This window comes from Pelodiscus sinensis, chromosome 2 (genome assembly GCF_049634645.1).
Source record: "Pelodiscus sinensis isolate JC-2024 chromosome 2, ASM4963464v1, whole genome shotgun sequence".
Taxonomy (NCBI): Eukaryota; Metazoa; Chordata; order Testudines; family Trionychidae; genus Pelodiscus; species Pelodiscus sinensis.
Window position 1 is genome coordinate 113,767,903 of NC_134712.1, and position 25,208 is coordinate 113,793,110.

The 25,208-nt window shown below is 47.0% G+C and overlaps 1 protein-coding gene across 6 annotated transcripts in view; it reads right to left on the reverse strand.

Annotated features, from left to right (window-relative positions):
- FARS2 (phenylalanyl-tRNA synthetase 2, mitochondrial) overlaps positions 1–25,208 on the reverse strand; it is a 391,854-nt gene that overhangs the window by 210,367 nt on the left and 156,279 nt on the right. The window lies entirely within an intron of this gene.

The window sequence follows — 25,208 nt, forward strand, 5'->3', positions numbered from 1 at the left end:
CGGGCCAGGGGGTGTGGCTAATGGGGCACCACCAAAAATTATAAAAACCTGTCACCCATGCCTATGAAGGAAGACTGAAAGAATTGGGCTTGTTTAGTCTGGAAAAGAGAAGATTGAGAGGGGACATGATAGCGGCTTTCAGGTATCTAAAAGGGTGTCACAAGGAGGAGGGAGAAAACTTGTTCTTCCTGGCCTCTGAGGATAGAACAAGAAGCAATGGGCTTAAACTGCAGCAAGGGAGGTTTAGGTTGGACATTAGGAAAAAATTCCTAACTGTCAGGGTGATTAAACACTGGAATAAATTACCTAGGGAGGCTGTAGAATCTCCATCTGTGAAGATATTTAAGAGTAGGTTAGATAAATGTCTGTCAGGGATGGTCTAGACTGTACTGGGTCCTGCCGTGAGGGTAGGAGACTGGACTCAATGACTTCTCTAGGTCCCTTCTAATCCTAGTATTCTATGATTATATAAGACAGAAACAAAAGCTATTGATAAATAAGAGGATAAGCTATTAGCATATGCAGGTATCATCTCTACTAAGTCTATAACCACTCAAAGAATGAAATTTTTTTCAGGTTTTATTCTTATCATGTATAAGTCAATCAACATCTGATTACTAAATAAGATTCCCTTGATTTATTCTGGCTACTTCTCCTTTAGCTGGCAATCTGAATACATCTTGGAGTAGATATATGGGTAAAATACTTTTTTTGAGGTCTACCTTATGTCTGAAAGGGCATTGCTCAACCCTCCATACAAAAGACTATCCTTCTGAAAAAACATTGCATAGACTGCTGTCTTGTTCCATTTATCACAAACTCTATTTGCCATGTCAATTATTCAGCACAGCTGAGCATGAATATTACATATTGAATCCTCGACAATTTTTGTATGCCAGGTATTGCTTTCAATTGAAAAAAATCATGATTTAACTCTTCCAAGAAGTTCTTAGACAAGTTATTACATATTGTCTTTTCATTAAGGTTTTGGCAGCTCTCTCATGAGTGAGCTGCTCAGGGTAATTCAAAGGAAATGTTTTAAATAAGAACATACACTATTTGGATCTCAGTGAACTTAAAAAAACCCTGTGCTACACAAACCATTATCTATAGTGACACAGGACTAAATTCATAGGTGATATGAATTGTGAGATAAGAGATGATATTATTGATATTATTATGTAACTTTTTTGTTAGTATATCTAAACACTTTACAAAGAAAATGAAAATCATGATTCTGAGTTTACAATGAGGAAATGGAGGCACAAAGGGCAAACTAACTTGCCCAAAGACATACAGTAGGCCATTGGCAGAGCTGGGAAGAGGATCCAGATCTCTTCAGTCCCTGTCCAGTGTTCTGCAAAACTCCATGTTCTTTGTCTGATCCACAGTTTGAGAAGAAGTAGAGTGATCAAATTATATATAAAGTTTAGAGAGAACTTGTTTCAGGAAAGCATCAGGCACATCCATCCCTATTCCGGACAGCATCTAAGCATGGGTGTAAATTTAAGCCCATGTTTAAGTGGCATCCTGAATTGGGATTCTTTCCTGAAAAGGGGCCTTGGCCTGCCCAACATACAAGCAGAGACATTTTCCCAGTCTGAATCCATATGGACTTCTCTTTTTACTCAACTTTGCATGATGCTCTTCTTATGTTAAATTCTATGTAATAGAGTCCTTGGACTTATGACACCCAACTTACATTGGACATCCCTTATGACACTTTCCAGTTGATTGCCAGTTTCGCCCCATGGCACTTCTTTTGCCTTTACAATGCTTGATTAGCATAAAGTTCTCTTGAAATTACTCCTGGTTGCATTAAACTGGTATCGAGCTGGAAGGGGTTGCTTTGACTGGCTTCAAGGCAGCAGGGTAGCTTGTTGCAAGGTAGAGTTGTTACTTGTTTTGATTGGCTCTTGGCCCCAGGCTCAGACAGTCAGAAATCTGGAACAATGGCTGGCTGAAGGTCAGCATCTGAGCCATTCTCTTGGGCTTTCTGAGCCTGTGTTGCCAGCATTCTGAACAAAGCATATGTGAGTTTACGTTAATTTGAATGCTGTTTACAAAATACTGTGTACAGTAAATATATTGATGTTGCAACATTAGCCATCTATACTTAGTACAAAAATATGAGTTACTGCAGTGAAAAGCATGCATCATGCATCAGGAACAATCCCCCCTTTTTACGGTTGGTTCCAAGGGGAAAAGTAGTTTCAACTTACAATACAATTGTAAGGAGCACATTTTTGTAAATCAAGGACTGCCTGTATTTCTTTTTTTTTTTTTTTACATTTGACAAAGAAATAATTGCAGGTCAGAATGTTTCAGTGGGTTTCTAGCATGAGTTAGGGCTCATTGGAAAATTATCTGACTGGTGGAGCTTTGCTGAGGACTTTCTAATTGTTCCTTTTTTTTTTTTTGTCTTAAAATTATTTAGCAAAAGATCCAGCTGACAAACCATTGATACAGACATTCTCTGTTTGTCCAGAGAATAGATACACCACAAACAACCACAGTGAAAATTTCACCATAAAACCTTGCTAAATTGTCTTCAACCTGTTCTAGGACGAGTACCTCTAGAGATGGAAGAGGGCACACTCCATTTTTGGCCTCTCTGCTGAGACTGCAGAGGTACGGGTTGCTGACAATTGTTCTGATGGGGCAGGTGATGTAAAGTGGCCTGAGAATACAAATCCATTTCACACATAGGTCACTAAACAGCTACCCGACAATGACTTTTGGTCACTGCTAACCTCAGCCAGATTCAATCTGGTGACCTAGAAGTGAAAGGCTCTGAGTTCCATTACTAATTTCTTGGGCCATCTATGCCCCTAGAACCTTGTTGTCTTCCTGATATTTATTACAGAACTGAAAGGTACATCAGTAAAATAAACAGAAATGATGTGGATATTTCCAATTCAGTTTTAATTACAGAAAATAATGGATGATGTTTCAAAGTACCATGTATACCGTTTTACATTGTTACTCTTCTAGGGTTGGGAGTTACACTAAGGAAAGAAAACTAAAATAAAATCACATTTGTGATTTTTGATAACCCATATCATGAGAAAATAAAACACCAACACAGATGTCTGGAAATTATCTTTTCATCTTTGACTGGATCAGAACTTACCGATGTAAACTTGCCAATGTACTACAGAACTCTTGTTAATTTAACACTGTTACAGTTTACACCAGGTTCAATTTGAATCAATTTTCAGATTTTCAGTTTTCTGCTATTGAACAAGAGAACAACATCAACACACCTCTCTACTCCACCATCAAGAACTCTTGGAGGCTCTTAAATCCCTATTATTAATGGCACTGCAACTATCCTATTTGTTGTAAAGCAGGCTTTTTCTGTCCACGGCCTTCGCGTATAGCCCATCCTGCCACACAAGGCCCCTCACACAAAACCCAGATACTCAGAGGAGCATGGGCAGCACAATGCAGTTTTGTGAATGGAATTTGTTCTTATAGGCATTCTGGGACTCACAGGTGCCAAAAAATAGGGAGGTGAGCATGACTAGATAGTGCTTACAGATAAGCCTCATTTGACCGTAGCTTGACCAGTCTTAGGGGCAAGGGAAAAAGTAAACATAGGGTAATAAAACATAATTGTCTTACACTACTATGCCCCATCTGGTCCTGTCCACGAGGGGATCACGCATACATCACGAAAATTTCTATAGGGCAGTATTGTCATACTACCTCATCACTAGCCTATCAGGCCCTGCCAAATGCAGACCCTAGCACGGCATCAGACACCGAATTTTTGTATAAAAGACCCTCAATCCCTTTGTTCGACGGAGGTTCCGTGTATTGAGGGCACGTGTCTTTTTTTGCCCGGCTAAAGGATTGATCACCCTGAGGCTGCCTCCCCACCCTTCGAATCAAATATAGGGGTGCACGAGTCCTGAGCATGCTCCGAGTTCTAGTGTGTCTTTCTGTTGTTATCGTTTCTGGATTTGTAAGTATTGCTTTAAATGTATTAGTTATTGGTTTAATTAATAGTCAAATTGTGTTAATTTCACTGTGTAATTCTGTAAAGTGTATCTAAGTTCTGTTAACCACGCTGTGTAAATTGTATAATTTTGTGTTGTAGTGTTGTATTTAGGTTAAGTATAAGTGTTAGAAATAGAAGCCCCGGAGTTGTTAAGTTGTAAAAGTAGATTTATGACTAACTCCATCAGCTGTCCTGAAATAACCATAGAGGGGCTGGCTTTGGACGGTTCTTTTATTATCATTATTTTGGCTTTGTTTTTTGTATTTTTTATTTGTATGCTGCGTTGTCTTAGGCGAATTAGGGATAGTGATTTGATATAAGTGAATTGTAATCAAAGAATTGTAATCAGTTGGGTATAATTGTGCCCAAGCTTTTCTACGCAGTAAAAGTACTGAGCAATTGCTAGTTTAAACAACTACTTGTTAATTGCTGGTTTTGACCACTTAATAAATATCATTTGTTTCACCATCATCCAGTAGTTTTCACTGGATAGTCGGCTTTAACCCTTGAGGCTCACATCACATCACCGAACCAAGATGTAACACTATTAAAATGCAAAGTATACACTTTTTGTGACTATAACAAGAATATAGACTATAAAAGGTAGATGCTTCACAGGCATAGGAAAATGAGTGTTTTCATTTTGAGCGTCAGACTGTGGCAAGTCATTGCATCGGTATACAAGGAGTTTCCCTCATCTTCTTGTCTCTCATTCGAGGACAAACAAATAGTCTAGCAGCATCTTAGAGACTAACACCTTTTTAGTCTCTAAAGTGCTGCTAGACTATTCCTTGTTTTTTAAGTTTTTCCAGGTACAGAATAACATGGCTACCCCTCTGAAGCTTTTGAATTCTAGGACTAGGCATGACTGCTGACCCTTAATCTCAAGAACTATTTATATCCTGCTATTAGAGGAAGGTTAAGGAAACCATGGCTTTGCAACTCCAGACACTGTAAGTCACAGAAAGATTTGATCCAAGAACCTGTGGGACCCACCAGCAGAGCATACTGTGGGACCCCTCCACAAAAACTGGTGTATAAGAAGGAGCATTGGAAGCCTACAGTAAAACTGGTTCCTGGATAATGCTTAAATCAGAGAGCTCTAGGGGAGCAGGTCTCCTTTGCTGCTTTTAGGGCTACCCCACTTCCATCTTAGGACCCCCTTATTGCTCACTACTGTTTACGTTAAAGTAAACCACTTGACATTCAGAGCCCCTCTACTTATTCACATAAATCAAGCACTGTTTCTGACCATGCCCCAACCTCAGTTTCTACCTCTTCACCATCGCTGAGTTCTCCACTGAGGCTGAGTGCTCTCTGTAGATTACTTGCACACAGATGAGGGGATAGCTCCACTATTCTTTCTACCTTCTACCAAGTCAAATTGAACATCCTACTCACTGCTGTATGCCAGCTGTATCAAAAAGAGATCTGGCCTTATCTAAGGGTTGCTGTTTTCCTTAAAATTAAAACTTTAAGGGGGCTGATACATGTGCCGGGCTCTTGGGCAAGATAGGGGAGGGGCACTCACTCCACATTGCTGGAAGGGACAGGGCTGGGGACAGCCAGTAGGAATGGTAGATAGCATGTGATTGAATAGTCAGGAAACAGCATTAAATTTTAGTGGTTACACGACTATTCTCTGAGGGCAGGACTGGCAGCCAATGCACTCCCAACCCCATTTCTGGGGAGCTCCCTGCTACACATGCTGCTGCCTCTCTATCAGAGGGTTTAAAAACCATCTCCCCATGAAGACTGGCTCCCCCCTGCTGCCCTGTATCACAGGCAGCAGTGTGGGGTGGCACAGCCCCAGTCTGTGGGGGGGTGGGAAGTCTGAGTTCCCCATGGACAGAGGCTGCTTTGTGGCAGCAGCCTCTGTCCATGGGGAGTCTGAGTTCCATGCGGACAGAGGCTGCTCCAGCATTAAACAGAGCAGCCCTTATCTGCAGGGGGTCCAAGCTCCCTGTGGACAGAGGTTGCGCCACAGCAGCAGCCCCTGTCCGGGGGTAGTATGGACCACCCCTGCGGAGAGGGGCCGCTGCTGCAGCGTAGCCTCTGTCCGCGGTGAGCACAGGCACGCTGCAGACAGAAGCTGCTGTGAAGCATCCTTCCCTGCTCCCCCAACACAAACTGATAGAGGCAGCAGCATGGGGCGGGGAGAGGCAAGTGGCACCGTGGAGCCAGTGTTGCAGGGAAGGGGAAGTTACTCACCTTGTGTAGTAACGATGGTTCTTCGAGATGTGCCCCGTGGGTGCTCCACTCTAGGTGTCGGGTCCGTCCCGGCGCCACTGATCGGAAGATTTCAGAGCCATACCGGGCCGGGCCGCGCATGCTCTCTGCGTTGCTGGTCGTTCGCGCCCTTTCCAACGATCGCGGCTCGGCCCCCCCGCCAGTTCCTCTCACCGCTCGGTCTCTAGAAGATAAAGACAGAAAACAACCCGGAGCGGGGAGGAGGGCGGGACGTGGAGCACCCACGGGGCACATCTCGAAGAACCATCGTTACTACACAAGGTGAGTAACTTCCCCTTCTTCTTCGAGTGGCCCCGTGGGTGCTCCACTCTAGGTGACTATAAAGCAGTAGTCGGAACTAAGAGCGCTCCGGGTTACTTAGGATCTACTGTTGAAAGGACAGCGGAAGCTACTGAATGGTCCGCCCCCCATTTCTGAACTATAGCATAATGCCTCATAAATGTCGAGCTGGAAGCCCAAGTGGCTGCCCTGCAGATATCGGCTAAAGGAACTCCTCTGGCAAAGGCTGTAGATGTCGCCACTGCTCTAGTCGAGTGTGCTCGCGGCTGCGAAGACAAGGGTTTATCCCGAATGGAGTGGCATGTGGTAATGCACAGGGTGATAAGCTTGGCAATGCGCTGAGTGGAAAGTGCAGTACCCTTAGATCGGTTCGCTGTCGATATTAGAAGTCTATCTGTTCGTCTCCACTGACGGGTTCTGTCTATGTAAAATGAAAGAGCCCGCCTAACGTCCAGTGTATGTAGCAGGGCTTCCCTCGTTGAGGAGTGTGGCTTAGGGTAAAAGGAAGGAAGGACGATCGGTTCATTGATATGAAATGATGAAGCTACTTTGGGTATGAACGCTGGGTGTAAACGTAACGTTACCAAGTCCTTCGAGAAAGAAGTAAAGGGAGGGTTTGCCATTATCGCCCCTAACTCACTAACTCTACGAGCTGAAGTCATAGCGAGCAAGAAGACGGTCTTCATGGTTAGCATCTGTAAAGATACCGATGCCAGAGGCTCGAATGGGGGATACATAATTGTATCGAGTACCAGGTCGAGGTTCCACGACGGAGGAGGCGGCCTTCGAGGTGGGCTCATATTGGCTAGACCTTTTAGAAATCGTTTCAACATCGGGTGAGAGAACACCGAATAACCCTGTATCGGGTGATGGAAGGCACTGATGGCTGCTAGGTGAACTCTGAGGGATGCCAGAGAGAGCTTAGCATTTCGGAGATGAAGGATGTACTCGAGGATGTGTTGTGGAGGAGCAGTCAATGGTTGAACGTTATTCTGGAGACACCAGAGAGAGTATCTACGCCATTTTGCCAGGTAAGTATTTCGCGTAGATGTCCTCCTGCTATGTATTAATATGGACCTGACCTCGCTTGAACAGAGGTTTTCATCTAGCGTAAGCCAGTTAGGAGCCACGCTGTCAAGTGCAATGTTTCTAGTTTGGGGTGAAGAAGAGCCCCCCGATCTTGAGAGAGGAGGTCTCGATACAAGGGCAGAGGCCATGGCTGTCGAAGTGACATCCTGTGTAGGAATGGGTACCATGCCTGCCTCGGCCAAGCTGGTGCTATTAAAATTACTGTCGCCCTCTCCGTCCTGATTTTCTCTATTACTCTGGGAATGAGGACTGTTGGTGGAAAAGCGTACAGTAGCGACTTTTTCCAATTGGTCAGGAGCGCATCGCCGAGGGATCCTTTGCCGATCCCTGCCCTGGAGCAGAAGAGGCGGCACTCTTTGTTGACAGACGTCGCAAAAAGGTCTACCAGGGGTGTTCCCCATCTGCCGAAGATTCCCTGGAGTACGTCCAGCCTCAGCTCCCACTCGTGGTCCGTGGGAAAGCATCTGCTGAGGGAATCGGCAATGACATTGGCTATGCCAGGTAAGTATGATGCTGTTATGCTTATGTTGTTCTGTATGCACCAGTTCCAATATCGTACCGCTTCTGCGCATAGGGAACGTGATCTTGCCCCTCCCTGCCTGTTTATATAGTACATCGCCGCTACGTTGTCTGTCAACACCCTGACTGTTTTGCCTCTCAGACTGGGGAGGAAGTGTCTGCATGCCAAAAAGATCGCCCTCAACTCTAGCTGGTTGATATGAAGACGCCTCTCGGTGTGAGACCATTGCCCCTGGATGCGCTCCCCGTTCATGTGAGCACCCCATCCGATGAGTGAAGCGTCTGATGTTAATTGAACCGATGGCTGAGGTTGGTGAAACGGTACTCCCGTGAGGATGTTTAATGGGCTCGTCCACCATCGGAGGGACCTGTGTACGTGGGATGGAGGAGTAACCAACTTGCGTATGTCGTGTCTCATGGGGACATACACCGTTGACAGCCAGTGCTGTAAGTTCCTTAAATGGAGACGTGCATGCGGGACTACAAAGGTGGCCGCCGCCATGTGGCCGAGCAATCGCAGGCAAGTATGTGCTGAGATTGTTGTGGTTTTTTGGAGAAGATTGACCAGGTCTTTTATTGCCTGGAATCTGTCCGTGGGCAGGTATGCTCTCGCCGTGCAGGAGTCGAGAACCGCTCCTATGAACTTTATGTTTTGTGTTGGAATTAGCGTGGACTTTTGTTCGTTTATTATCAACCCGAGTGAGTTGAAAGTCTCTATGACTTTTGAAAGCATTCGAGTTGTCTCTTGTGCCGTCCTTCCCTTTATGAGACAGTCGTTCAGGTAAGGGAATATGATGACTCCGAGACGACGAAGATGGGCGGCGACAACGGCAAGCGTCTTTGAAAAGACTCTTGGAGCTGAAGCCAGTCCGAACGGGAGGACACAGTATTGAAAGTGCTCGTTGTTTATAACAAATCACAGGAAACGTCTGTGCGCCGGGTGTATGGCCACATGAAAGTAGGCGTCTTGGAGGTCGAGGGCTACGAACCAGTCGTCGGTGTCTAGAGAAGGGATTATTGTAGTCAGAGTCACCATCTTGAACCGCTGCTTTCGTAGATAACGGTTTAACTCCCGTAGATCGAGTATGGGTCTCCAACCCCCTGTTTTCTTTTGAGTCAGGAAGTACCTTGAATAAAATCCTTTTCCCCTGAATTGGTCTGGGACCCTTTCTATTGCTCCGATTTCCAACAGGCGATAGGCCTCCTGTTTTAGGAGGGCCTCGTGAGAAGGGTCCCTGAAAAGGGACGGGGTGGGAGGGGTAGGAGGAGGGAGGGATGTAAATGGGATGGTGAGTCCGAATTTTATCACTTCCAACACCCATCTGTCCGATGATATGGCCACCCACTGATGGTAGTAGGGTCGCAACCGATGTTTGAAAATGGGAGTGGTGTCTCTGACTGTTACCGGAACGACCGGCGTGCCCTTGACCTGAAAGTCAAACTTGCTGCTTGGGTGCTCCTGCGTTATTCACCCTGGGTGGCTGAGGGCGTCTGCGCTGTGTCCTTTGCTTGGACCGGTTCTGATCGTATGGACGGTTTTGTTGTCTGCGGAACTGGTAATCGTAACGTCTTTGGAATGGGAAATAGCGTTTACGACGGAAAGGTGGAACATACATCCCGAGGGTACGTAAGGTAGCCCGGGAATCTTTACCCGTGTGGAGCACCTCGTCCGTCTTCTCCGCAAACAGCTTGATTCTGTCGAACGGAAGATCCTCGACCTTAGACTGTAATTCTTTCGGTACGGCAGCGGTCGCAAGCCATGAAGCTCTTCTCATGGAAACTGCTGTTGCGATTGATCGAGCCGCTGTGTCCGCCACATCCATGGCAATTTGCAAGCCTGCTCTGGCACATGCATAGCCCTCCTGCAGTATAGCTCGGAGAAGTACTTTGTCCGTTTCGGAAATTCTCTGAGCAATTTCCGATAATTTTGCAATGTTGTCAAAACTATGATTGGAGAGCAACGCTGAGTAATTTGCAATCCGGAGGAGAAGAGTTGAAGAGTACTCTTTCCTACCGAATATGTCCAATCTCTTTGCGTCCTTGTCTGCTGCCGAGTTTCTTACTTGCGGGTTCTTAGCTCTTTGAAGAGCTGCATCCACAACCAACGAGTTTGGCTGAGGGTGAGTGAAAAGGAACTCAGCACCCTTCGAAGATATGAAGTATCTCTTTTCTGCTCGCTTGCAGGATGGAGTAGTGGAAGCCAGCGTCTTCCAAATTTCTGTGGCTGGTTCCAGGATCGCCTCGTCCAGCGGTAAAGCCACCTTAGATTGCTGTCTAGGGTGCAGATTCTTCAGTAACTTATATTGCTTCACGTTCACGTCCGCTAACTGAACCTCCTGTGATTGTGCTACCCTTTTGAAGAGATCCTGAAATTCTCTGGTGTCATCTGGTGGTGAGGAGTCCATAGCAAAAACCGCGTCATCGGGGAAAGAAGATTGAGCATCCTGCGATGAAGCTTGCGGAGGCCGGTCATCTGTGTCCGATATCTGGCCCTCTTCAGGCTCCGACAGGACCGAAATTGAGGTGGCACTAGGAGGTGGTCTGGGTGACTGCGAGCGTCGATGCTCAGAGGCCGGTTGTGAATGGCGTCTGTAAGATGACTGACGGCAACAACACGAACACGAGTGGGACGGTGATCTGTCCTGCCTCCCCGTGTAATAACCCCTGTGGTAACGATAAACATAATCAGGGGATGGTCTTCTGGATGCATATCTGCTACCATGTCTAGTGTGGTGAGACCTTGGAGGAGAGTAACTCGGAGAACGAGATGTGTTTCTGTAATAATGGGAAGATCTTCGTTGCGGGGAACGTGAGGACCTATGTCTTGGGTAGTAAGGTTCTCTCCCCGATCCCGAATACTGAGGTGGGGAAGGGTATGTTGAAGGCACAGGAGAGGGAGACAATGAATGATCCCTAGGGATCGACTTCCCAGATGCCCTTGCATGGGCTGATGAATGCCCTTTAGTGCTTGCAGAGTGTCGTGTTGTGCTGCGATAAACCTCCTTAACAGATGGGGAGCCTGACTCATGAGAGGAGGGAGAGGCTGTTTGCAGTCTAGCTGATTGCGAGGACTTTCTCGGTGCCGATGCAGATGACTCCTGCGGCACCGGGTGTGTTGCGGGACCGCTGACAGTTTCCGGTGCCGGCTGCCTTGACGGAACCGGGTCCTCGGTCTGCGGTGCCGGGCTCTCCCGGTGCCGTCTGTCTGGTGCCGAAGGAGCGCGGTCTCGCGGAACGGTAAGCGGCACCGCTTCGGTGACCGCTTGGGCAGCCGACTCCGTTGCTGACCCCTGCATGTCCCGCCGTTCCGGGGACGATGATTTATCCGGCGGCGCTGTTAGCCGAGGCCGCTTACTCCCCGAAGGGGTCGAATCCTGCTCGTGCTCCCGATGGAGAGGGGAGACTGGCGGTGGGGCAGACGCAGTGCGATGCTTGCCCTGTTTCGCAGATCGCGGCTGAGAAATTGACTTAGCCGCGGAGCGGCTGTTGTCCGATCCCTGGTCTCCCTGATTCACCGGAGGGAGAGGGATCGCTGGCAGGGATCGGGCAGGGGAGGCTTTTTTCTTTTTTGCTCCGGCAGCTGCAGGAGATAATGCCCTTCTTTTTGGGGTTTGTGAGGACTCCTGCTGCAGAGGGTTTGATGGCTGAAGAGCCTTGTCGCAGAGCAGAAGTTTGAGGCGGAGATCTCTGTCTCTTCTTGCCCTCGGAGTCAATTTAGAGCAGTGGGCACACTTGCTTGGGATATGAGACTCCCCCAAGCAACGAAAACAGAGACTATGCCCATCAGAAGCAGGCATTGCCTCCTTACATTGTCCGCACCGCTTAAAGCCGGGTGATCCGGACATGGCGGTGAAACTGACCAGGAAAAAAGCGCTTCAGCGCGCAACTGACTAACTATGTTCTGTTTCCTTTTTAACTAACTAAACAAAGACTAATAGCTAACTAACTACAGTAAAGGTCAAACTATTTACAGACTAGTGGGTTTATTTTATTTATTTATTTTTTTTAAGGAGAACAAGGCAAGCGACCGCAGAGAGATCGCCTTTTCCGTCAGCAACCGAGGACGGTTGAGAGGAACTGGCGGGGGGGCCGAGCCGCGATCGTTGGAAAGGGCGCGAACGACCAGCAACGCAGAGAGCATGCGCGGCCCGGCCCGGTATGGCTCTGAAATCTTCCGATCAGTGGCGCCGGGACGGACCCGACACCTAGAGTGGAGCACCCACGGGGCCACTCGAAGAAGAACTGGCTTTTAAGCCATCTTTCCCCAGTACCGGCTCCTGCCTCTCCCCTCAATGCCTCTGTAGGAGATTGCAAGGGGGGCCGGAAGCCCACAGAGCCGGCTCCCCACGTGTATTAGGATATGTCTACACTACAGAGTTAATTCGAACTAACAGACGTTAGTTCGAATTAACTTTGATAGGTGCTATACAGGCAAACCGTAGTTCGAACTTAATTCGAACTAGCGGAGCGCTTAATTCGAACTAGGTAAACCTCATTCTACGAGGACTAACGCCTAGTTCGAATTAAGTAGTTCTAATTAAGGGCTGTGTAGCCACTTAATTTGAACTAGTGGGAGGCTAGCCCTTCCCAGCTTTCCCTGGTAGCCACTCTGGGCACCACCAGGGAAACTCTTCTGTCCCCCTCCCGGCCCCGGAGCCCTTAAAGGGGCACGGTCTGGCTATGGTGCCCGTGCCAGGTGCAAGCCTGCCAGCACCCAGCCAGCAGACCCTGCACCTGGCACGGCTCGAGCCAGCCACCCGCTGCCACCCAGCCCTCCGCCTCTTCCCGGGACCAGGCTAGCAGCTCCCGGGAGCCTGCCCAGGTCCGCAAGAGGCGGGCGCCCACCTGGTCTAGTGCGGAGATTGTGGACCTCATCCACGACCACCGCACTAGGCACAGGAAAGTGGCCTTCTAGGGCAGGAGAGCTGCCAGCCTGGCCACCCAGGAGCAGGTTTGCATGAAAATCAGGGTGGTCCAGTGAGACCCCCGACTCTGATCCCTGAGCTTAGAATGGCCGTACTGGGTCAGACCAAAGGTCCATCTAGCCCAGTAGCCTGTCTGCTGACAGCGGCCAATGCTAGGTACCTTGGAGGGGATGGGCCAAAGACAATGACCAAGCCATTTGTCTCATGCCATCCATCTCCAGCCTTCCACAAACAGAGGCCAGGGACACCATTTCTACCCCCTGGCAAATAGCACTCCAAGGACCCAACCTCCATGACTTTATCTAACTTCTCTTTAAACTCTGTTATAGTTCTAGCCTTCGCAGCCTCATGCAGCAAGGAGTTCCACAGGTTGACTATTTGCTTTGTGAAGAAGAACTTTCTGTTATTAGTTTGAAGCCTGCTACCCATTCATTTCATTTGGTGTCCTCTAGTCCTTCTATTATGGGAACTAATGAAGAACTTTTCTTTATATACCCTCTCCACGCCACTCATGCTTTTATAGACCTCTGTCATATCCCCCCTCAGTCTCCTCTTTTCTAAGCTGAAAAGTCCCAGTCTCTTTAGCCTCTCTTCATATGGGACCTGTTCCAAATCCCTAATCATTTTAGTTGCCCTCCCCTCTTCCACTCTCTCTCTTCCCCTCTCTCACCTCCTTTTCCCAGTCTCCACCAGTTTGGTTCAATAAAGAGAATTTCTATTTTTGAACACACGTGTCCTTTATTTTGTACGTCAGGAAGGAGGGCTAGGGAGGGGTAAGTGGAAGGAGGTGAGGGAGGAATGGGGTACGAGCCCCCGATGAGGAGGACTGGGGTGGCTCTGTGGGCACTTTGGGGTGGAAACTCTCCTGCAGCCCCCTAATTGACCCCCCTCCCCGGATGGCAGCCTGTGGCAAGTGCAGCCAGGCTGATGGCCGAGTGCTGTGATGTGCTGAGTGTGGGCACGCAGGGCACTCCAAGCCAGGACTGCTTTGCAAGCGGGGCACCCCTGAGAACTGTCTGTCCGGGGTGGAGGTCGGGTCCCTTTAAGCACAGCCCTCGGCTAGCCTGAGACAGCAGCTCCACGCTCTAAGTCCTAATCTGATGCCCTGCCGGCACTGCTTCTGGCCAGCCTTAACCTCAGTTCAGGGTCCACTCAATGTGGACATGCTAGTTCGAATTAGCAAAATGCTAATTCGAACTAGTTTTTAGGTCTAGATGCACTAGTTCGAATTAGCTTAGTTTGAATTAACTAATTCGAACTAAGTTAGTTCGAATTAGCGCTGTAGTGTAGACATACCCTTAGCTCCTACATGCCCCCCCCCCCTCACATACCATGTTGCTGCCTATCAGAGGCAGCAGCACGGGGGTGGGAGGGGACAGGCGGATCCAATGCTCATGGGGAGCTGGGTTTTAAGCAAGCTCCCCATGGGTACTGGCTCCTGTCTTCCTCCCTTGCTGCCTCTAATACAGAGGCAGCAAGGGAGAGGAATGCATGTAGTCAACAGATGAAGCTTATTGGTTAATCCTGGAGTCTTCTACACTCTGACATCCCTAGCAGCCTGACCTCAGTGTCCCATAGAGCATACCATGTGGTGCTCCAGCAGCAATTTCAAAGGGCCCCAAGCTTAAGCTGTCACCATAGTAACCGTGGCGGGGACTGGGAGCCCTTCTGTCAGTGGGCCTGCTCAGCAATCATATCTATGTGAGCAGCTCAACCCAGGGAGCAGCCAGCCCACCAAGAGAAATTTTGCCTCCTACCTGCTCCTTAGCCATATGAAACTTCCTGCAGCCATAAGAAATGTCACGATGCCACAGCAAGGCCACCTCCAGTTTAGAACAGCACCAAGAAAAAGGAATAGCTAGAAGAGAAGAGGCACAGAAGGAAGAGGAGAAAGGGCCTTTGGGACACCATGAAGGAAGAATAAGAGGAAGAAAAATGGCCAGTGGGATGAACAAGAGAGTGGGTAAAACAAGCACCAAAAGAGAAGAGAAGAAGGGAAAGGACAAATGACACAGAGGAGAAAACTAGAGGTGAAGAGAAGAAAAGGGGAGAAATGTATAGACTAAGGGGACAAGATATTTTAAACAATGTGTTTAATAATGCACCTTTTGAAAAGTACAGAAATTAAAGTACATTGCACTTTTTAAAAAAACTGAAGGTTACTAGTTACACCTTGTATAAGTGAAATATTTCAGAAGAAATAATTTGTTAGTTTTCATTCCATTAGTCATTCTCTCCTTTTTTGAACATGAGCTTTTAGAATATTTGATAACATGATTCAGAAACCACAAAAGTAAGCATAGGTACTTAGACTGAAATGTAGTTCCAAAGGCTACTTTTAACCTTTTAAAAAAATTAAACAGACTCATATACAAATTAAAAGTCCTATTTCATCTTTACATTCTATGGATATGAAGAAACAAGTTTATTCTCATGATTAATGGACTTCTTCATGGGACTGTGACATAAAATTTTAAAAAACACTTTAAAGTGGAATCGGATATAACAGAGGGATATGTCACTGTTTCTAAAACCAAAAAGAAGGCTTTAACCACTAAACAAATCATATAAGCGCTAGACTGCAAAAACTATTCCTGTAAATTGGTTTAGCTAGTCAAGCTTTATCAAGTTAGACTAAAGTATGTTTCTGGCTACATTCATTTGGGTTTCAATTACATCAACAAATGCACTGAAATAATTAAATTATGAAGCCCTGAAAGCATTTAATAATCACAAAAATGAAGCAGATGCACTAACAACATTAACACTAATAAAGTAGGTCAAAACTGAGCTAAAGGAAAGAGCAATGACAAAGCCGAAAACTCCACACACAAAACTCTGAAACTGGCCACCTCTAGGCTACAATTTGCAACACTATATTCTACATACAGTGCTCTGCATTGCACAGTAATGACCAAGGAGGGATGATGCAGATCTTGGCTCTTTTTAACACAGGCATTGTGCTCACACTGTCTCCTCAGAATCTTTACATGATGCTCCTTTACTTAGTGGATCCAGACTTAGAGAAAAAAAGGCTCCTAATACCAGTACTTTAGAAACATCTTACAGTAAGAGATATATTCTCCTCTAGCATGGAGAGGTTGGTGCATGTACAACACACAGGCTTATCTGCAGGGCAGCATGATCTAGAACAGTGGTGACCTTTTTAAATTCGCGATCTCCAGAGCCAGAAAAAAAAAAGCCAGAAACATTGTGTTGCGGCCCCTTTAATTTAAAGCACTGGTCCACTCCCCTGCCACTCTCCCTACCCCCGCCGCGTGTGCGTTGGGCGCTGATCCGGGAAAAGAAAATACAGATCAAAATGCTGGGACCCCCCAGGAAGACAGCCACGGGTTGCACACCACTGATCTAGAAAGTTGAGTGTACAATTGGCAGCTGAGGGCTCCCAAAATCAAAACTTGACACTATCACTTACTTGGGCCTGACCTCTGTGCTTCCACCTACCTAATTTAAAACAAAGATATATTTGCTTACCACCCTTTCTTACTATGAATGGCACTTACACTGTTAGTGACTTCATCAAAATCAAGGGAATAATTTGCAGAGTAAAGTTCTATTAGACGAAAACAACGATGAGAGGCATAGTTTGGCTCTTATTGTTGCATGTGCAAAGCACTAAATCCAAAGTCGGGAACCAATCTTTGAGGAATGCAGAAGCACCAATAACTTCCACCAAACTCAGGCAACTCAAGAGCGCTCTACCTGTCTCCACATATGACCCATTATTTCTATAAAGCTGACACATAAGTGATTGAAGTGACTATACAGGGGGCTGAGAGTATGCAAATGCTAAGTATCATTGTTATTATAATGCAGCTACAGAAAAGATGACAAAGAGGCTCAGGGATATGGAATTGACATGTAAGCATTTCAAGGATACCAGAACAACAAGGATCTCTGCTCAAAAGGAAGAAGGAGAAAGAGGAAACAATGTTAAATGCAGTCTGAGAGAATTATTCAGGAATGAAAGTTAGAAATTCTTCCTGTCTTGTATGCACTTCCTTGTTCACATTGGGAAAGCTCTAGCACAGCAGAGAAAGAAGAGCAAAGACAAGAAACTAAACTGTTCATTAAAACTCGGAATTGGAAAGAGCTGACAAGCATTATAGTCCTGCAGAAAATCATTCCTCTAACATCTCCACACAGAAAAAACAGATACAACCCTCATAAAAAAATCAAGGACAAGGAGCAAAGGCAGGGACAGATGCTAAAAAAGAGGGGATGGTAATAAAGATGCACAAAAGCTGTACATTTAGGTGTTTTGAATTATGGATGCATTTTAAAAGATAGCCTAACTGTTGTTATGAATCCTAACATTAAAACTTCTGTTTTTTAAACCCCACTCCTCAAATGAAGGTCAATGTTAGATTGTAGAGGCACTAGAAGAATTCCTGATGCAAAAGCAGAGGCTTTGGAGATATATGCAGAGGATAAAGAGATAGCAGGAGGTCTAGAAAATAATTCTAGAAACTGTGACAAGTCTGTCATTTCGTAACTAAGCATGTGTCAGAGTAGAGAGAAAAAGAGCATGGGTGGACACAAAATGATGTAAAAATTAAAAACACAAAGCTTGCTCAAGATCATTCATCAAAAGCATGTTCAGAGGAACCTGCAGTATTAGCAAATAGCTCCTGAAGAGCTGGTGAAAAGAAGTTACTTATCCCCCTCACAATCCCATGCACCCTCACGTGTAGATCAATTTTTGGGGAGAGAGGAATAAATCAGCAAAGCTTTACCACTTATAAAATGTGATAAATCCTTTTATGTCATGCATTACTATAATGCATTTAGCTTGGTCCAATGTGGAGTTCTGAGTTTGTACAAGTCACTGAATCTTTTTTAGGGATGTAAAATCCTGTTTAATTGGTTAACCAGTTAAACATTATGTTTAACCAGTTAACTGATTAAAGGGGACATGGGCTGTGGGTTGCCCGGGCCCGCTGCACAGAGGGGCTAATACACACGACTGGAGCAGCCCCTATCTACGGCACCTCCCCACAAGGGGCAGAAGTAGCCCCCTATCTGTGACAGGTGGGGAGCTACACCTGCCCTCACCGGTTAATAGTTAACTGGAACCAGTAAGCATCATCCGTTAAGGGGGATGCTTACCTATTAACCTTTTACAACCCTACTGTATTTCTCTTTCCTCTGATAGCCTTTCACTGCTTTTCAATTCAGACCAGGAGTCTCAAACTCAGTTTACCTTAGGGCCAGTGCCAATCCTCAAATCCTCCTAATGGGCCAGAGGACTCATAGACTCATAGACTTTAAGGTCAGAAGTGACCATTATGATCATCTAGTCTGACCCCTTGCACAGTGCAGGCCACAGAATCTCACCCACCCCTCTTAGAATAATCCTCTCACCTATATCTCCGATATTGAAGCCTTCAAATACTTTGAAGGTCCAAAGATGCAGAGAGTCCTCCAGCTGTGATCTGCGCCTCATGCTACAGAGGAAGGCGAAAAACCTCCAGGGTCTCTGCCAATCTACCCTGGAGGAAAATTCCTTCCCGACCCCAAATATGGCGATTAGCTAAACCCTGAGCATGTGGGCAAGACCCACCAGCCAGACACCCAGAAATTCTCTATAGTAACTCCTATCATCCCTCCATTGACATATTTCCCACTGAAAATGAATGGTCAATTAGTTACCAAGATCATATTCTCTCATCAACCCATCCCCTTATCATAGAATCATAGAACTGGAAGAGATCTCAGAAGGTCATCAAGTCCAGCCCCCTGCTCTAGGCAGGACCAATCCCATCTAAATCAACCCGGCCAGGGCTTTGTCAAGCCGAGACTTAAACACCTCTAGGGATGGAGACTCCACTACTTCCCTAGGTAACCCATTCCAGTGCTTCACCACCCTCCTAGTGAAATAGTTTTTCCTAATATCCAGCCTGGACCTCTCCCACCACAACTTGAGACCATTGCTCCTTGTTCTGCCATCTGTCACTACTGAGAACAGCCTTTCTCCATCCTCTTTGGAACCTCCCTTCAAGAAGTTGAAGGCTGCTATCAAATCCCCCCTCACTCTTCGCTTCTGCAGACTAAACAGACCCAACTCCCTCAGCCTCTCCTCATAAGTCATAAGCTCCAGCCCCCTAATCATTTTGGTTGCCCTCCGCTGGACCCTCTCCAATGCATCCGCATCTTTTTTGTAGTGGGGAGTCCAGAACTGGACACAATACTCCAGATGTGGCCTTAACAACGCCGAATAAAGGGGAATAATGACATCTCTTGATCTGCTGGCAATGTTCCTCTTAATGCAACCTAATATGCCATTAGCCTTCTTGGCTACAAGGGCACACTGTTGACTCATATCCAGCTTCTCATCCACTGTAACCCCCAGGTCCTTTTCTGAAGAACTACTACTTAACTGGTTGGTCCCCAGCTTGTAACTATGCTTGGGATTCTTCCGTCCCAAGTGCAGGACTCTACACTTGTCCTTGTTGAACCTCATCAGATTTCTTGTGGCCCAATCCTACAATTTATCTAAGTCACTCTGGACCCTATCTCTGCCCTCCAGCGTATCTACCTCTCCCCCTAGCTTAGTGTCATCCGCAAACTTGCTGAGGGTGCAATCCATCCCCTCATCCAGGTCATTAATAAAGATATTGAACAAAACCGGTCCTAGAACCGAACCTTGGGGTACTCCGCTAGAAACTGACCGCCATCCTGACATCGAGCCGTTGATCACTACCCGCTGGGCCCGGCCTTCTAGCCATCTTTCTATCCATTTTACCGTCCATTTATCCAATCCACATTCCCTTAACTTGCTGGCAAGGATATTGTGGGAGACCGTATCAAAAGCCTTGCTAAAGTCAAGGTATATAACATCCACTGACTTTCCCATGTCCACCAAGCCAGTTACCTCATCATAGAAGCTAATCAGATTGGTCAGGCATGACTTGCCCTTTGTGAATCCATGATGACTATTCCTAATCACTTTCCTCTCATCCAAGTGTCTCAAAATGGATTCCTTAAGGATCCCATCCATGATTTTTCCAGGAACCGAGGTAAGACTGTAGCCTATAGTTCCCTGGATCATCCTTCTTCCCTTTTTTGAAGATGGGCACTACATTTGCCTTTTTCCAATCATCCGGGATTTCTTCCGATCTCCATGACTTTTCAAAAATAATAGCCAAAGGCTCCTCAATGACAGTTGCCAACTCCCTCAGCACCCTCGGATGCATTAAGTCCGGACCCATGGATTTATGTACGTTTAGCTTTTCTAAATAGTTCCTAACCTGTTCTTTACCCACCACGGGCTGTCCATCTTCATCCCATCTTGTGTCACTTAGCTCAGAAGTCCAGGAGCTGATCTTGTCCGTGAATACAGAGGCAAAGAAAGCATTGAGTACTTCAGCTTTCCCTACATCATCTATCACTAGGTTACCTCCTTTATCTATTAGGGGCTGCACACCCTCTCTGATCACCTTCTTCTTGTTAACATGCCTGTAGGAACCTTTCTTGTTATCCTTCACATCCTTAGCCAGTCGCAATTCCATTTGCGCTTTCGCCTTCCTGATAATCCCCCGGCATTCCTGAGCTGTACATTTAAACTCCTCCCTGGTTATTTGTCCAAGTTTCCACTTTTTGTATGCTTCCTTTTTGTACTTAAGTTCACCAAGGATTTCCCCCGTAAGCCAATCCGTAAGTGCAACTCCTCCTCCTTTTCTCCCCTGCCTGTTCTTCCTGAACAGTCTATACCCTTCCATGACAGCGCTCCAGTCATGCGAGTCATCCCATCAAGTCTCTGTTCTCCCAATTAAGTCATATTTCTTGGACTGGGCCAGGGCCTCCAGTTCTTCCTGTTTCTTGCCCAGGCTTCTTGCATTAGTGTACAAACACTTCAGGTAACCAGTTGATCGCCCTATCTTCTCCATTTGAAACAGGGATCCTCCTTTCTTGCTCCCTCCTCTCTGCATTTCTTCCCAGTATCCAACTTTCCCTCTCCCCTCAGGGTTTTGGTCGCCATCCCCCGATGAACCTAGTTTAAAGCCCTCCTCACTAGGTTTGCAAACCTTCCCGCAAAGATGCTCCTTCCTCTCTTCGTTAGATGGATCCCATCTCTTCCTAACAATCCTTGTGCCCGGAACAGAGTCCCATGGTCGAAGAAACCAAAGCCCTCTCTGCGACACCACCTGCGCAACCATGCATTTACATCCTCAATTCGACGATCCCTGCCCAGTCCTTTCCCTTCAACAGGGAGGATGGACAAGAACACCACTTGCTCTCCGAATTCTTGGATCCTTCTTCCCAGCGCTATATAATCCGCAGTAACACGCTCAAGGTCATTCTTGGCTGTATCATTAGTTCCTACATGGAGAAGCAGGAAGGGGTAGCGATCCGAAGGTTTGATCAGCTTACTAAGCCTCTCAGTGACATCCCGAATGCGAGCTCCCGGTAAGCAGCACACCTCTCGAGATTCCAGGTCCGGACGGCAGAGGGATGGCTCAGTCCCTCTTAGGAGGGAGTCCCCGACCACCACCACCTGTCGTTTCCTTTTGGGGGGGGTGGCCGTGGAACCCCCATCCCTAGGACTACGCATCCCATGCCTTGCAGTAGATGGTGTTCCCTTCTGGTTTCTTCCTTGTGAGGTCCCTTCCAGAGCTTTCAGCACTGCAGAGCCTGTGGAGAGAGCTTGAAAGCTATTGCTTACCTCTGTAGCATCGGGGGATTTTTCCCCTTCTAGAAGTTACATGCTGCCATTTCTCTTCTTGGTCACTTACTGCCCTCTCTGGCTCTTCTGCCTGCCGTGCTTTAAGGATTAATTGCTGCCTTCTATCGAGGAAGTCTTCATCCTCTCTGATCAAGCGTAAGGTCGACACTTGGGCCTCCAGTCCTCTAATTTTTCTTCCAAAATCTCAACCAGCTTGCACTTCGTGCAGATGAAATCCGTTCTTTCTTCCGGGAGGAAGACAAACATGGCACACGCCGTGCAGGTAACAACAGCAGACCCATCATCAACCATCGCTGCTGTCCTGGAGAAGGGATTTAAAAAGAAAGGCAAGAGAACCTCCCGCCCTTCCCTCTCCCCAACTCCCTCTCAAAACTCCCTGTTAGCAATCACCTGTTCACAAGCTCCTTGGTCGCTTGCCCACTGCCTTATAAAGCCCCTCCCCCTACCAAGGCTCAGCCAATCAGCAGAGGCTTCTAGAATTCTAACTTTAATTAGAAGCCAACAGTTTCCACCTGACAATCACAGCCCCTACCAATCACAGCACAAACTCCATCAAGGGGAGAGGGAGGGTAAAGGGGAGGTTGGGGGGAGGGGAAAAAATCCTCACTCTCAAACACAGGGGAAAATAAATAAATAAATTAACAAAAAACAAAAAAGAACACACACCAACCCTCACTCACAAACACAAGCCTCCTGGTAATTGTTTTGGGTTTTTTTGTGTTGTTTTGTTTTGTTTTGGAAAGCCCTAGCCAGGTTATTAAACTTAAGCCAGATCTGGGAATTTCACTACTTGATGCCTCAAGCACTGATATCAAATGTGATCACTCAGACTTAGAAGACTATGTTTGTTTGTTGGTGCATGGTATTAGAAGAAAATCCCAGCTTTCCTTCTCTTTTTCTTTTTTTAAGGAAGACTTTAAGTCTCGTGATTTGTGGAGAAAAACTAGAAAACGTGCCCTGAGTTCACCCACAGGCCTCAAAACAAGCCCTAAACAGAAGTTATATTTTTTTTATCATCATCAATGGGCCACATTCTCTCCTCAGATGCATGCAAACAACCCTGGTGACTTGAAGAAGACCACCAGTAAGCAACATAGTTTGAGCTTTAATAGGGTTACCAGATGAGTTTCAAAAAAATACCGGGCACACTTGACCTCAGAACGGGGGGGGAGGGGGGGGGGTGAAGACCAGCTGGGAGTGGAGTGGGGCTGGCCAGGAGGGGGCCGGAGGGAGTGGAGCTGGCTGGGGAAGATTGAGGGGGAGGAGGGGAGGGACACCAGCTGGCAGGGAGCAGAGCTGGCCGGGACAGGGTTGGGAGGAGCGGGGCTAGCCGGGGGAAGGACTCGGCCAGCAGGAAGCAGGGCTGGCTGGAGGAGGTCAGGGGGAGCAGGGCTGGCTGGGGGGAATTGGGGCGGGGGGGAAGGAACTGGCTGGCGGGAAGCAGGGCTGGCCACGAGGAGGTCGGAGGGCGTGGGGCTGGCTGGAGGGAGGAGAACTGGCTGGTGGGGAGCAGGGCTGACCCAGGCTGATGCAGATCCCGGGGTGCTGCCCATCTTGCTCACAGTCCTGGCAGGGCGCACAAGCAAGTCTGGCCCCGGGGATTCCATCCTGCCCCGGCCCCTCCTCCCTCCTCTCTACTGCATAGCTGCGTACTGCCTGGCTGGTAGACACGCTCACACTGCGTGAGCGTGTCTACCAGCCAGGCAGTACGCAACTACGTACTGATACTCAGGGCTCGCCGAACTGCGGTGAGCCCCACTTGCCAAGCCGTGCTGTCTGGCGATCTGCGCATGAGCAGATCGTTCTGCGCATGCGCAGATTGCCCAAACCCAGCTCTTCCGGGTTACAATCTACTCGCCATGGACGAGTAGCTTGAATAATTTGTCGAGCCCTGCTGATACTCATGATAATAATAAAACTTAATTAGAAAATATTGGACATTGATATGTCCGGTATTTTCTCAATTTGTCTTCCTGACAGAAAGCTCAAACACCGGACTGTTTGGTTCAAAACCGGACACCTGGCAACCCTGAGCCTTAATTTTCTCAATGTTCTGTCAGCTTCCTTTTCTCTTTGTTCTGTCCTCTTTTCTGCTCTTTTCTCACATGTGTAGGCTGAGGGGTCTCTCATTATCCCTGAAAAGAATAGTGCTACATCCAAGTCTGCTTCAGGAGCCTGCGTAAGGGTGCAGTTTATTGCCTTCATGCAATGAACGAGTAACACACAAAACAAAGCGATTCTCCTAACCAGCGCAGGCTGCAGGGGTACTTGCTTGCCTCACTCACTAGGTTCCACCCAGAAGAGTCAGTCTCCTCTTTGCAGGGTCTTATGGACTGAGCTGGCATGGCGTTAGACTCCCCAGCATGCAGTAACTTCACTCAGAGTCCTGACCCACTTCGGAGTTGGTTCAGGTAACACTATAGTTCTGCAAACTACTAATCTCAAACAACTGTTCTTAAACCGGCTAAGGCCTCCACCTCAGAATGGGACCAGCTGATATTAGCACCTCCCTCTTACTCCTGTTTAAGGGTAATTTCGAAAGAAGGGCTTTCTTTAGAAATAACCGCATCCAGACAAAATAAGGTATTTTGAAAAAGCGGCCAGACTCCATTATGCAAATGAAGCGCAGGAAATTCAAATCCGTGCTTTATTTGCAATTTTGTTTATTTGCATTTGCATCCCTCTCTCGAAAGAGGAATGCAATGTAGACATACCCAGAGAGTGAGGTAATAAATGTCTGAAGGAATCATATGCAGACCTCATTGTATTCACTGAGATAGATGGTGTGAACTCACCACTTTACATAACTGAGGATAAGTCTACACTGGCACTTTCCAGCAATGTAACTTTCTGTCTCAGGAGCGTGAAAAAACTCTGCTCCTAAGCAAGGCAAGATACAGCACTGTAAAGTGTTTGTGTGAACCAAGCTACTGTGTTGGGAGCTGTGCGTTGTTAGCTACTCCCCTCATGGAGGTAGTTTACAGAGAGCACTGGAAGAACCCTTTCTTTGTGCTCAGCCTGTGGCCACACTTTCAGTTTAAAGTACTGTTGGGACAGCGTTGCCACAGCTGCATTTTAAACTTTTAAGTGTAGACAAAGCCAAAGGATAAGTCAATTATAATGCCATTAGACAAAAGGAGTTTTGGAATAGATGCCTGCTGGAGAGTGCTACAATTTGGGAGCCATGGGCGGTGTCAATTTCACTTTGATGAGAATATAACCAGTCTTTGTGGTGGAAGAGACAAAATAGGCACATGAATGCTTTCTGGGCAGGGAGAAGTACTGTGGAGGGGGGAAATACACTGGGAGGAGGATGTACTGTGCACTGCAGTCTGCCGATTCCCGCTTTAGAAGTATGGGGATTCCCTGTGTTAGGGGGGCAGGAAATAATTACATTGGGAAAGAGGAGCACTGCTGGTTTCTAATTACAGGG